We start from the raw sequence: 14,302 nt of genomic DNA on the forward strand, positions 1-14,302 counted from the left end.
TGGTATTCGGCTGAACTGATTCTTCACAGAAGTTCTTTTAATCAGAAAAGGTCAGCATATCCATATGTAAACGGATTTTTTTGACCCAGTCAGTAATTATACATTTTTGGCCACAGCTAGGTGCTAATATAGGAACTCGCAGTTGAAAGAATACACTCATCCTAAGAATTAGATCTACACAGTTGATGAGTAATCCATCGAGTCATATTCATGTCTAAAACATTTGCCCTCATTCCGAGTTTGGAGGTAGCCATGGCGCTGTTAGCGCCATGGCTGCCTCTAAAATCGGTCTGACTCCGGTTTGGTGAAGGGAGTAATTACCGGTCCAGTCCGAGGTCGGTGGGACCGGTAATTCCCCATTCACCAGAGCCATTCCCCATTCCCATTTCAGCCCCCATAGGGCTCAATGGGAAGGTGGCAATAACGGTACCGCAAATTGCGGTACCGTTATTGACCCCGGGATCCCTTTAAGTGTCCCGTCCATAACGCCTGGTAAAACCAGGCGTTAAGGGAGGACCCGCAAAGGGACCTCGGAATAGGGCGCAAAGGGATTACCGGCACCGGTGTCATTACCGGTGCCCGGTATCCCTTTGCGCCCAGGTCGTAATGACCCCCCTTGTGTCATGTTATCCACAAGTTACTGTTGTTCTGCTTTATTAATGTCGAGGTAGGATGAACAAAGTGTTCCCTACTTGTGAAGCTTTAATTACACATAAAAAAGTTTTTGATGTAAATCGTGCTTACAAATGTAAAAAATGGTAAGAAGTTCAGCTGGTTGTACAAAACTAGATCATAAATCTAGCTTACTGTTATACTATTTTTTCTTTAGAAAAAAACGACTGTTTATGCCCCTGTTGAAGAGTTCTTTCTCAAAACGCGTTGGGCCTTACTTACTACAAAGAATAAAAAGAAGAAATGTGCATAATTATGTTGAAATGTCATTTTTTGAACAGTATCTATTGAATGTTGTCTTAACCATATCTTCTGATTAATTACTTAATGAACCAAGGTTAAAATGTCAGTTAAAATTTCAGTAAATTATTTGTCTGTATTTTTTCAGACGTTGGATAGTGTGCAGGGGATGGGAGTTCCCTAATTGGGAACCTGTATTACAACCTAGATGCCAAGGCTGTCTGTTTCTCCCCTGCACCTCAAAAACTCAACAATACGATCACTAATCAACATAACAAATACGCTAATCACCACGGACTCTATAATTAACTACATGTGCTTAGTGTTTATCCAGTCTTATTAGGTATGCAAGGGAGCCAAGGACCGGAGGAGAGTAATGAATCAAGGACCAGTTGGACGATGGACCAGAGAAGCCAAGGATCTAAATAGACACAATATATTTGAAAAAAAAATGCCATTTTAATAAATGCTTTTTGTTCTAAGATATTATGTTTGTGTTCTCTCTATGTATATTAGCATTATTGTTATTCTTCTTACTTTTAAGACCTAGCCACAGTGTTTTAGAGGTGTGGTTGTTTTCTCAGCTTATTTGTTTGGGTGTCAGCTAGTTTTGGGCTTGTTTTGAAGGGGCATTCAGCTTATATTTTCCTTCTGACCTGGCAACACTGACTTCAGAGTTAGCCACGCCTGTGTGTATGTGTGAATTGGGCGAGGAAAATACATGTTGGGGTGCTGCTTGGGACATATGGGGACATTTGGGGTTCGATACCACTTTGAAAAAGTTTAAACAAAATGATGTGTCTTCCTGAAAAAAGAGAGCTGATCATCATGCAATGTGCAGTGTTATAGCGACTACCTCGGATGAGAGCGCCCTGTCAACCTCTGCACACTGCTCTGCAGGAAAAAAGCTGCAGGGCACATGATTATCACTTGCATCTGGACCTCCAACAACAGCAGGGCTTGTACAAGATATGGCGTGTTTTTTCTCATATCCCCACCCTCTAACTCTCAAGGGGTCCACAAGAGTATTGACCAACGTGTGGGGTGCGTGATGAGCTAGGAACGTCCCTAACAGCACAGCACTCCAGCTCTTATCCTTACATTTTCAAAGCTGGATCCCGATCTGACCCCAGATGTTCATAGCAAATGGTCAGTGAGTGGACAGATTTAACATAACGGAAATTACCACAGAGGGGTTGGGGTAGAAACAAATTGGTCTCTTGAACTGCCTTTTGGATAGTTTAACCAAACCCTGCTGTGATAACGACAGACTATTTATGGTGCCAATAGGGTGAACTGCCCCTCAAGTAAGATACATACTCCCATGGAGGGTTTAAGAAGGCCAGTCCTGGAATTGGTTTCTATGCCTTTGGGTTCTGTTTAGTTATGCCTCCCCATAGACATAGACACACACTACAGTCTACAGGACAAAGAAATGCCAAAGCCCGGACCCATGGGATCATACTGAGAAATAAAAACAAGGGTATGCTGAGGAATGAAATTGCTGCGGTCAAAGATTGAGGACATTAAACAAAGACAATTCACTTTTACCAACGACTGCTGGAGTAGACCAGCTGCTGTGATGGGGGATCGTGGACGTGTTGGAGAAAATCTTGAGCCGCAGCAGCTGTGTGTACTTAGTCTGAGTGCACAGGTTCTGTGCAGGAGGGAGTCAAGTTGCCATTCTCCTCTCTTTTTGTGTCCATTCAATATTTTACTACCTTCCCCATTCCCTTCCTATCCTCTTTAGTTATTAGGTGGTGCGTAAGGTTTGTAAAATCACCCAGGAGTCTTCGGAAACAACAAGCTAGTACGTGATTTTCACTGTGTACTGGAGCCCTAAGGCCCTTGCTTCTGATGTATTTGTGGACTCTTTGGTGGACTCTATGACAGACATTATTGATACTTTTACTAACATATTTAATAACTTATTCATGATTATTTGGACTTGAACCTTTCTTGTATTAATAAAAATGGTACGTTCACTAAGGATGCTGGTAGCTTGCTGAACAAGGGACACTAGAGATTGGACTCATGGTCTAATGCAATGGACACTAGGGATTTTTACGTGCTTAATAGCCAAACGGCTGTTGACATTCCGGGTAAGCCCACTTGGTCCAATGGGAATCACTCAAGAGTTTTGGATTATTTCTTTGTTACAAGGAACGTGGTAAATACCGTAAAAACCTTTGAGGTAACATCCAGGGGCCAAAGTTACCATGCGTTACTGGAAAAGACTTGGGCTACGGGTTTTAACAAAAAAATATAACCTGGTGGCCAAATGTGGACATCTCTCTGGTAAGGAATCACCTATGTATGAAACCGCAGGAGGTCGACGAACTCCTGACAAAATGTACTAGGCAATTACAGAGTAGCCCAAGGGAGATAAATTATATTCCACTCATCTGGGATTTTAGGGTAAGTGACAAGAGAGGAACTAGATTGTATTTTTTGCCCAAGCACTGTTATGACAAGCTGATAGTCCTAGAAAAAAAGCAGTTGTGGAAGTACCTTCGGACGATCAAAGTTTCCAAGACTAATTTATTTATTTATTTATTTTGTGTATTTACATAGCGCTGCAGCCCACAGGCAACAGAGCGAGTTACAATGAGACAGTTGACTTTGTGACAGGACGACAAGGAGTGAAGGTTAAAGTTTGATACCTATGCTTTGATATTTTGATTTTAATTAAAGAGCTTAGTCTTTAGTTTCTTCCGGAAACATAAGTAATTTGTTTCGGTTCTTAAGTTCAAGGGTAGTTCATTCTATTTGGTGGTAGCCTTGGAGGAAAAAGATCTGCTTAGGCCCTTTGTTCTTCTTGCCGGCATGACACGTAAGTGTCCTTTGTCTCTAGATCTCAAATTGCGATTGGGCTCATACCAGGCAAATTGTTTCTTTCGATATTCTGGGACCTGGCAGCGATGGACTAATGTCAAGGATTTAAATACAATTCACTCTTCTATGGTGAGCCAATGGAAGTCCCTCCTTTCACCTTAAATGTGTTCTCTGTTAATTTGACCAGTTATTGTTCTTATGGTGTTTTGAATTATCTGGCATTGTTTTATACTCTTATTGCTGGCTCCAAGTAGGAGGGAGTTTCTGTAGTCAAGTCGAGAGAGAATAGTGGCCCTAGTTATTGTTATACTGTTTTGTTTGTTGAGCAGAGGTCTGATGTTTCTAAGGAGTGGTACTGGCAATTTCTTTTGAGGTAGGTAACTTGGGCCTCTACCCCCAATGATGCCTGTAAGAAAATGCCCAGAGTCTTAACTTTTCGGAGACTTTGATTACCGTCTCTTTGATTTTGAATGAGGAATATGCAGTGTCAAGCTTTTTTGTGGCGCTGGGGGAGCCGAAAATCATGAGCTCTGTTTTGGTGGCATTAAGGCACATCCAATTTGCCTTCATCCATGTTTCTATGATATTGTATAGAGTTGACACCTTTTCGCTGTCTTGGCTGTAGTTTCCGCTGAGCTCAAGGATCAATTGCGTATCGTCGGCGAAGTTGGTAAAAAATAAACATACTTGAGTTAGCAGTGTAGGTAAACAACGCAAGTACAGGTTGAAGAGCAGTGGAGCAAAGCTTGCCCCCTGTGGGACGCCACAATCTACTGGCCTGGTTGATGAGGCGTACTCGCCCCATATAATCTTGGAATTTCTGTCTTGGAGGAAAGAGGACACCCAGTCAATAGCCTCCTGTGAGCAGTTCCCTGATGATTCCAGGGCCTCTCGGAGCTTCCGATGAATCAGCAGATCGAAAGCTGCCGAGAGGTCCAGGAGGATCAGTAAGCCTGACTTGCCTTTGTCCAGGATGGCCAGCATTTCTGATTGTAGGTCGAGCAATGCAGATTCTGTACTGTGGGCTCTTCTGAATGAAAGACCTGAACAGCTTAGAAAGAGGAAGCAAAAGTATAAGCACTGGCTGTCACTTCATAAGGCTCAATTGTTACAGTCTTACATCCATCAGGGACAAAGACTGGCGACAAACGTGGCAGCTGATTAATAACCAAATGTCTATTCAGGTAGCCGTCTTAACAAATGTAGTCACAGAGGAGGATTGGGTTTCATTTTATGTTAATGTTAAAGATCATTTGTAAAGTGCACTATCACCACAGAGGTGGTCCCCTGGGACTCTGGCGGATCTGAACGGTAAGAATGGGGGACAGGTTAGTAGGGTATATCTGGAAATCTATCTCTCCAGCACTGAAATCTCTCCCAGTGGCTGCAAGGATTAAGTTCAGAACCCTCTGCTTTGTCCACAAGGCCTTTTGGGGCCTGAGGCCTCAATACCTCCAACTCTCTCTTCGAAAATACCTTCCTACTCAAGCTCTTTGCTCCTCCACCTCCACCTCCAGCTCCCTCAGGGTCAGTCGTTTTTCCAAGCAACGAGTTGGTGATAGATCTCTTTCTTCAGCTGGGGCCTCCCTGTGGAACAGCCTCCCTGCCTCTCTGAAACTTGAGGAGAACCATCTCTGGTTCCGAAAGCACCTCAAGACCTTCCTCTTTGCTTCTGCCTTCTCTCTTCCTCTCCCCTGCTGATTTCCTGTCGATACTGCACGGGTCACCTGGCTACCCTCTGATTTTGGGCCCAGGTCCCTGCCCACCCATTTACACACCCCCACTGCCTCCCGACAACCCTTGGACTTGGGTCTGTATTTATAACCCTACAGTCCCCCTACCTGCACTTTTGGACACTTGATGTGTGCCCTTACCCTTGCACCTGCCACCTGCAGGCGGCATTTCTTGTTATTGTTTTGATCCCATGTACAGCACTGCCCCACTCCCCTTTCCCCTGGCACTTTTCCCTTCCCCCTCCCCTGCACTTGCGCAATCTCAATGTCACTTGGCCTAGTCCTTGCCTCATCGCGCCTTGAGACACTTGTGTATAGGCGCATTACAAATGCCATATATCATATTATATCAGAGGTAGGGCGAGGGTTGTGATGTCCTGTTGACAGCTACAGTTTGGTTTGCACCGTTCGCTGAGCTTGTGTGCGATTAATGGCGCAGTAGATTGCTGTGTGCTGTTGTGCAGGGCTATGTGACGTTTGTTTGTCATTGCAGTGTGGTGAAGTACGTGCAGATTGCTATGCAGAGAGGTGGTTGTGTTTGTTTTGCATTTGAGAAGTGCATGCAGAGCTTGAGGTTTTTAGGGTTGGGTTAGTCAGGGTTATTCTTTCCTTGTTGCTTTGGACTTCTGTGCTCATCGTCTCTGTCCATGCTGTGTGTTGGGTGATTTGTAGGGGTTTGTTCACCATGTACTGTGGGTGGTGGTGGCTTTCCTCTGTAATTGTCTAGTGGTTTGTGGGCATGAGGTTGTGCAGGCCTCCCCCCAACACTGGGGTTGGAGATGGCTAAGGGATTGGGGGTTTGGTTGTATCCCTCGGTTTCTTGTGCGTGATCCCCACCCTTTGTGGACTTGGTGCACTAGGCCTACTGGGGGGTACCCGTTATTGGTTAATGCTCCCTTGCCTGCAGCTGGGGTAGTGACTAGAATGGGATATTGAGGGAGGCGTTCTTTTTGGGCTCTCTCCCTGGCTTGTTCCTTCCATGTAAGCTCTTTAGGTTATTCTAGGTTTCCAGTGGAGTCTTTGTTTTTTCTACTCGTCCCCTTCTGATTCTGAGGTGAAGAGCAAAGTTTTAAGCAGTTGCCTGCCCCTCTGAATCCATTGCCGATCATAGGAGTCCCCTTTTCTAGAATTAGTATGGACATAATAGGACCTCGAGAAAGATCTAAATTGTGCAACAAGTATGTCCTGGTGATGGTAGATTATGCACCCCGATATCCTGAGGCATTCCCAATGCGAAATAATAGCACTCAGCAGATCCTAAAACATCTTCTACTGTATTTCTCTAGGTCGGTTTTCCCCAAAAAATACTAACCAACCAAAGCTCGAATTTTATGAGTAAGTTTATGGCCGAAGTCAAAGAACTACTCCACATTACCACCTTGCAAACTTCTGTGTACCATCCTCAAACCGGTGGTCTAGAAGAAAGATTCAATAAAATCTTGAAGCTAATTCTACAGAAGCTGGTAGACCAGGACGGGAAAGACTGAGATCGAATGATCCCATGGGCACTATATGCAGTGAGTAAAAAACCCCAAGCTTCCACGTGTTTCCCTCCCTTTGAGCGACTACATGGAAGAGAACCGACAGATGTCCTGGACGAGACGAATGAGAGGAGGCTCCCATTCCAATATCACAAACCACCACTAGAATGCGAGAACACATGAAGTTGGTTCGGGACTTAGTTTGTACTCATATGGGAAAGGCCCAAAGACAACAAAAGGCCAATTATGATAAAAAAAGTAAATGTAAGATCTTTTTCTATTGGGCAGAAAGTACTTGTCCTTTTACCCAACTCAGAGAACAAACTTGTTTTCAAGTGGCATAGACCTTACGAGGTAATAGAATGAACAGGAACGTGCACGTATAAAATAGCCCAACCAGACCAACAACAGAAAGTCCTCTTATATCACATCAACCTCTTAAAAGAGTGGAAGGAGAACCCATCAGCCATTCATGCCAAAATACTAGCCTGCCTGGTTCCCGAAGATATACATAACATTGATTTAATTCCTCCCAAGTTACCTATCCAACAACGAGAAGATCTAAAAGATGTGGTGGTCTCGTTCCCTGATGTATTCTCAGAAAAACCAGGAAGAGTAAAAGCTACATTCCATTATATTCGAACCCTTAAAGGCAAAGTAGTTGATTTAAAACCCTATCATCTCCCTGAGGCACGAAAACAGATAGTCATCGACAAAATCAACAAGATGTTGAAGGCTAATATCATTGAGCCCTCCTTAAGTCCATGGTCCGCTCCTATCATGTTGGTCACTAAACCTGACTGTTCCTGGAGATTCTGCATAGACTTCCATCACGTTAATGCTATATCAGACTTCGATGCCTATCCCATTCTACACATCAATGACCTAATTGATAAACTCGGAACAGCCACCTTTCTATCCACCCTAGATTTAACAAAGAGATGCTGGCAAGTCCCCTTATATGTGCCAAATAAGGAAAACACAGCATTTTCAACACCCCTGGGATTATTCCAGTTGGAAGTCCTCCCTTCCGGCCAACACAGTGCACCAGCTATGTTCCAACGCCTTATGAATAACATTCTACAGTCCCAGACTTGATGCCAAAACCCAATCCTAAAGGTAGTCGACTTCGCGAAAGAGTTTGTGCTTTCGGCGGGCTCCTTTCTTACAGGGTTAGGAGCTGTACTGTTCCAAATTTGCGATGGACTATTGTATTGTATTGTTTACTTATATAGCGCCTATACACAGGAAAGTGTTTCAAAGTGCTCAAGGAGGGTGGGAACAAGGGGAAAAAACAACAGTCGCTCAGAGCCGTTGAAATTCTGAGATGATAATAGTCTGCACAGGCAGAGTAACAGCGTAAAAAACATTTAACAGTTGAGACACAGCAAATAGGCCTGACGGCGATTCTGCAGTTTTACCAGTTCAATTAACGGGAGAGACGGGCTGAACAGACAGACGATCTTCAGGTACGTTGCATTTGGATCGTGCAAGTGCATAGACGGTAACAGGGATGGGGAGGTCAAGTTCACCCAGTCAGTGGAGACTGGGGTAAGTGCAGAGAGAGCCACTCTCTTGGGTTATTTCTAAGTGCTGTGAAGGTGGGTGGGTGTAGGACCCTGGGGCAAGTGCGAGAGAGGACTGGCAGGGGTGCCCGGGACCAGTGAGACTCTGAGGTACATCAGGCGGCCAGTTAGCAAGCAGTAAGGAAGAAGGCGGAGAGATGGAGAGCAGAGAGGTAAGTTAGCAGGGTAGAAGGAGAACGAAGGAAGAGAAGAAGAGGAAGGTCTTGAGGAGTTTCCAGAACTTAAGAAGGTCAAGCTCAAGACAGAGGGTGGCAGGGAAGCTATTCCAGGGGGAGGAACCTGCTGAGGATAAAGATCTTCCTCCAAATCTCTGCTTGGAGAACCGGCTCACTCGTAAAAGGTTGCCGGTAGATGAGTGGAGGGCTCGTGAAGGACAGTATTTAGGTAGCCCGCATTGCAGGTAGGCCCCAGGCACTAGAAAGCCTTGTGGACAATGCAGAGGGTCTTGAACTTGATCCTTGCATCCACTGGGAGCCAGTGAAGGGATTTCAGCGCTTGAGAGATGCTGTCCCTGGGCTTGAGGCCAAGGATAAGTCTCACGGTTCTGTTCTGGATGAGTTGCAGAGGGCGCAGGGCAGAAGAAGGGAGGTTGAGGAAGAGGCTGTTGCAATAGTTCAGCCTAGAGAGAACCAAGGCTCTAAAGAAAGTGAACCCCTGGGGGAAAGAGAGAAAAGGTAGAGTACCTCTGAAGAGGTGTAGCAGATAGATATGCTTTTTAGAGATGTCAGAGATGTGAGAGGAGAAGGAGAGAGTGGAGTCGGAGATGACAGCAAGGTTTATTGCCTCGCAGGTGGGTGCGGGCACAGGGCCAAGGGAGACCGGCCAGAGTGAAAGTGGAAAAGCGGGTGCAGGGGTCCTCAGTCTTACTGGTGTTGAGGCAGAGGTCGTTTGCAGCACACCATGACTGAATAGCGGACAGTCAGATATGAGCGAGGAGGAAGAGGAGGTGGCTGAGGGTAGCCTGAAAGATAGTTGCGTGTCATCCACGTAACATTGGAAGTTAGAGGTGAAAGTGGCAATCACACATGTCAAGGCAGCCATATAGACATTAAAGAACCATGGGGAGAGGTTAGATCCCTGGGGAATGCCACAAGTTGAGAGAGCAATAGTCGAGAGAAAGGCTCTGAGTTCCACCTGGGATGGGCGGTCGGAGAGAAAGGAGATTAACCACACCAGAGCCTGACCTGTGATTCCCAGGGTGTCAAAGAGAAGTGCGATCAGGATGTTGTGGTTGACCGTGTCAAAGGCTGAGGAGAGGTCAAGGAGAATCAGGACAGAGGGAGTGTTAGTGTCAAGATTTGAGAGCAGGTCTTCACGGGTGTGCAGAAGAGCAGATTCCCTGCCTCTGGATGCTCCAAGGCCAGACTGTTGGTCATGGAAGCAGCCAATAGATTCAGTGTGGAGGGTCAGCTGACTGGCAGCCAACTTCTCCAGGAGTTTGCCCAAGAAAGGAGTGATGGAAATAAGGCAGTCATTTGCCTGAATGGAAGGGGTCGGCAGAGGGATTCTTGAGCAGTGGGTGTACAAGGGAGTGCTTAAGGGCAGTTGGGAGAACGCCAGTGGAAAAGGAGGGATTGCAGAAATCAGCCAAGGGTGGGGCGAATGAGTCAATATTGTCCTTAATGGTTTTAGAGGGGGGAGGGGTTCACCTGGTTGGATGGAGCCTTCATATACCTGACTTCTCTGGTGACCTCATTAGGCACGACAGGTGAGAGAGAGGAGAGGGTAAGAGGAGGGGTGCAAGGGAGGCACCGGTGTTGGTGTAAGGTTTGGAGTGGAAGAGAGGGAGGAAAGCATGTCTTGGGTTTTTGTGATGAAGTGTGCAGCCAGGGCCGAGCAAAGGTCCTGGGTGGGTGTGACAGAAGAAGAGGCTGCTGTAGGATTGGACTAGAACACCACATACTTTACACCAGTGTCAAGTTATTCCCACGTAAAAAAAACGACTCTGTGGTAGAACTAGAGGCCCTAGCCATCAAGTGGTCCATTATCCATCATAGATATTACTTATTGGGACGAAAGTTTACACTGGTTACCGACCAATCACCCTTAGTTTGGATTAGCCAACATAAAAAGTCCAACCCTCAGGTCATGCAATGGTTTCTAGACCTACAACCCTATTGCTTCACAGTGGAATACCATAAGGGAAAATACCAGGGAAACGTAGATTTTCTTTCCCGGTTCCCCTGTGAAGCAAATTTGGCTACATCGCATGGAGGACGGGCATGTGAGAAACCGGAAGGTGTCTCCCTGGCTAGTCCCCGGGGATCTGTCATCCAGGTGGCCAGGATACGGCCATCACTATTGGATCCAGTTCCTGGTGGTGGACCAGTGATGGAGGATCACCTGGATGGGGTGTCCTCGGGGAGTGGGAGTGGGACACTGGATGGTAAGTCATGGTATACCCCTTCTATGAACACCTTTTCCCCATCCTACCACGTAGGACATTCAAAACTACTGCCCCCCACCTTTTCCGTCACAAACACTTTCGCATGACACAGAGATCGGACTAACACCACAGCCGTTTACCTGACATGTCCCAATACAAGGGTCAGGCAAAGTTAGCAAATTGATCAAAAGCACACACACCTGACAGCCCTTTCCCTTCCCCACAGGTATAAAAGGTGGAGCAAGAGAGCACAGTACGGGCAAGGCAGACCGCACATCGAGACAGCTATCCAGACCCGGCAGTCCAAGAGGAGGAGAAAGGCGGAAAATGTTGAGAGGCTGACAAGGAGAGACAAGGCGTTGCTCTTTTCAACAAAACCCTGCAAACCCTCCGCTGAAAGAAACGTAAGACTGAGGACAACAGCCCAAGTGTGCTGCAATAGATGTCGACGGTACACAGAGCTTATCGACGCTGATAAGCCGGAGAGAGGGAGACACCTGCTTCCGTGGTACCAGCCTTGACTCCAGTGAAGAGGAAAGCCAAGCAGTTCATCACAGCCGGTGAGTCGAGGGGAGAGTCGATAAGAACCGGGCTGTGGTGAATGAAAGTTGCAAAGTGGCAAAGTGAGAAAGTTCAAAGAACTGTAAAAATCTAAAGGGGAGATCAGCTGCAGAAGAGGACCAGCACCACGTGGGTGCTGCTCTGAGAAACTCTAGTCGATCTCCATCTGAGTAAAACTACAGAAATCAGAAGGCCTTAGGAGAGCCGCCAAGATAGGTCAAAGTAGTCATGCAGGAGGTCAAGCAAAATCCCTATACAGTCCAAAGTCTTTGACCTACGAACTTTAAAGAAAGCAAGGGAAGTGAATCCTGCCACATGCGAAAGCATGGGAAGTGAATCCCGTAAACATTGAAAGAAAGTGAATGTGAAGTTGGCAAGAGTGAACCCCGAAGAGGGATGCTGACGAGTAGGGCGGCAAGTCTAAAGTCCCAAGGAACAGTGTGTTGACAAAGGTGAACCCGGCCAAGGGATGTCCACTAGAACTGTTTCAAAAGACATTAAGATTTATAAGTGAGGCTTAAAGTAAAGAGGGGTCAGCGCCCAGAAGAGGTGGACCGAGGGGTGAAGAATCCTCACCCAAAGCAAAACCAGGAAACAAACTTTTGTTTTGTTGAAGGAACTTTTGTTTTGTTGTTGAATATGCTAGGCCCTCGAAGGCAAGAGGCTTTCAAGAGAAACGAGACTTGGCCACCGATGGTCCTGATAGCTGCAAGTGGAACAAGTGGAACTGTCGGCTCGTGCTGGGAGCAGTTTGATGCTTGGAGGAAGCTGATTAGCTCCGAGCAATTCCCTTCCTTGAAGCAGGAGTTCAAAGATGGAACAGCTGAGAGCAAGAGAGAGATCCGATCAGCTAGTCACTGCTGGGGAAGCCAAGCTGTCAGATGGACAGGCGAGCAAGGAAAAGCAGGAGAACTGTAGAGAAAACCTCCCAGCTCGGGCTGAGACTACAGGAGGTGGCGAACGAGGCAGAGAAGTGGCACAGGCGACGTCTGTATCAGTGATGCATTCCCGCAGGCAGGAGAGATGCCAAAGCGGGACTTGAGGCAAAGGAGGAGCTTCACGCCGGCAAGGTAAGCCGCAGCGGCACGCAGACCGCCGCCAGCCGTACAGACACACCAGCCAAAGTGAAGAGAGAGAGAGACCAGAAGTAGAGAAGGATCGGAGCAGGATCGGAAAAATCAAGGGAGCCGTCCTAAATTCGTTGAGCCCGCAGTGGAAGGTCTGGGCTCCGCGAGGGAACTGGAGAAGGCATTCCCTAATTGGAACAGAAGGCAAATTTCCTACCGCTTACATCACAAACTGATTTTCATAGGGCCAGTGTTTGGGGAGATACAAATTCACCAGGGATAAGAGGAACTTGATGGAAAAGAATATGCCCCCAGATCTTGAAAGTAAAGGAACTATATGAGAGAACCTGGCAGGAGAGTATACCAGGTGTTTTAGGAGTCTGTGAATCACAGTTAAATTGTGTAAAGGAACTATATAAGAGAACCTGGCAGGAGAGTATACCAGGAATTTTACGAGTCTGGTACCCACACCAAAATTGTGCAAAGGAACTATATGATAGAATCTGCCAGGAGAGCATCCCCAGTGTTTGGGACTTGCACCCAAGTTGTGATATCTTGAAAAAAGAATCCCAAGGAAGACGGATACCCATAGGATTTTGAATTGCATTTGTGGTATTTTGAAAAGAGAATCCCAGGAAAGATTCATGCCCTTAGGATTTGTAATTGCACTGAATGCGGAAAAGACCTGGGGAAGAGAGTAATTTCCCCTGGAGTGGTTTGCAACACCAAGAGGAGGTGGTTACCCTCTTGGGCTATAAAGAACTTGGTTATTCTTTTGAACTTTTGTTTTGGTGGAGAGAAACCTGGGGAAGGGAGCCATTCCCTGGAACTGTGAACATTATCCATGTGGACATTTGTTGGATGTATACCTTTTTGTTGAACTTGAACCTTTGTGCACTTTCCAAGCCAAAGACAATACTCTTAACACCTTAGAGTTACTTTTAGAATTAGAGGGCAAGGATAGGATTTCGGACACAGGATTTGTTTGAGTTGGATGTCTTGACACAGGACAGACCCTTAGTTTTGGCTGAGGTAGGGAAATACCTCCTAGATTAGGGACAGTGAGGCATTTTCCAAACCCTTTTATTATTTAATAATAGTCTTTACCGATCATCATGAGTCCTCTGTGTCTGCATCTCATTCCTGGTTCCTCACACTGCTCTTACTACGATTTTCTCAATGGGCTTGGCAGGTCGAATGGGAGTCGCTGGAGGTAGGTTTTCCTGCCATTGGATCCAGTAGAAGATGCCCAGGAGCTGCGAGTGCAAGGACATTTCCCGTCGGGTTCAGGAGCTGAGGGCAACCCTTTCCAGTGAGGAAATACAGCAGGCACCAATGCAGGACTTTTCAGGACACTCTACCAGACAGGGAATGGCCAGTTCCAGTGACAGTCACCGCACAAGGGCGATAGCAGCTATCTCTCCATTCATGAACAAAGGAAACCCTCCAAAACAGGATCCCTCGATACAAGGAACTGAAACTTGGCAGGAAGGCGACTTGTAGGACTAGCTGGTGAAAAAGGTGGAACGGCAACGCTTCCTGGCACGTGTAAGGAACTCATCGTGGCAACAGTAAAGACTGACACAACTGATCACAGTTCAAGACTGTTTGTTAAACTGTAAATGCAGGGTGGAAAAACACCTAACCTAAACCTAAAGCTTAGATTGGAGAAAGCTTTGACCATCAAATGAAAAAAGAAGTCAGTCCTTGTGGTGTCTTGTCAAAGTAAAAAGTCCTATGC

Source organism: Ambystoma mexicanum, chromosome 2p (genome assembly GCF_040938575.1).
Source record: "Ambystoma mexicanum isolate Mex_15411 chromosome 2p, UKY_AmexF1_1, whole genome shotgun sequence".
Lineage (NCBI taxonomy): Eukaryota > Metazoa > Chordata > Amphibia > Caudata > Ambystomatidae > Ambystoma > Ambystoma mexicanum.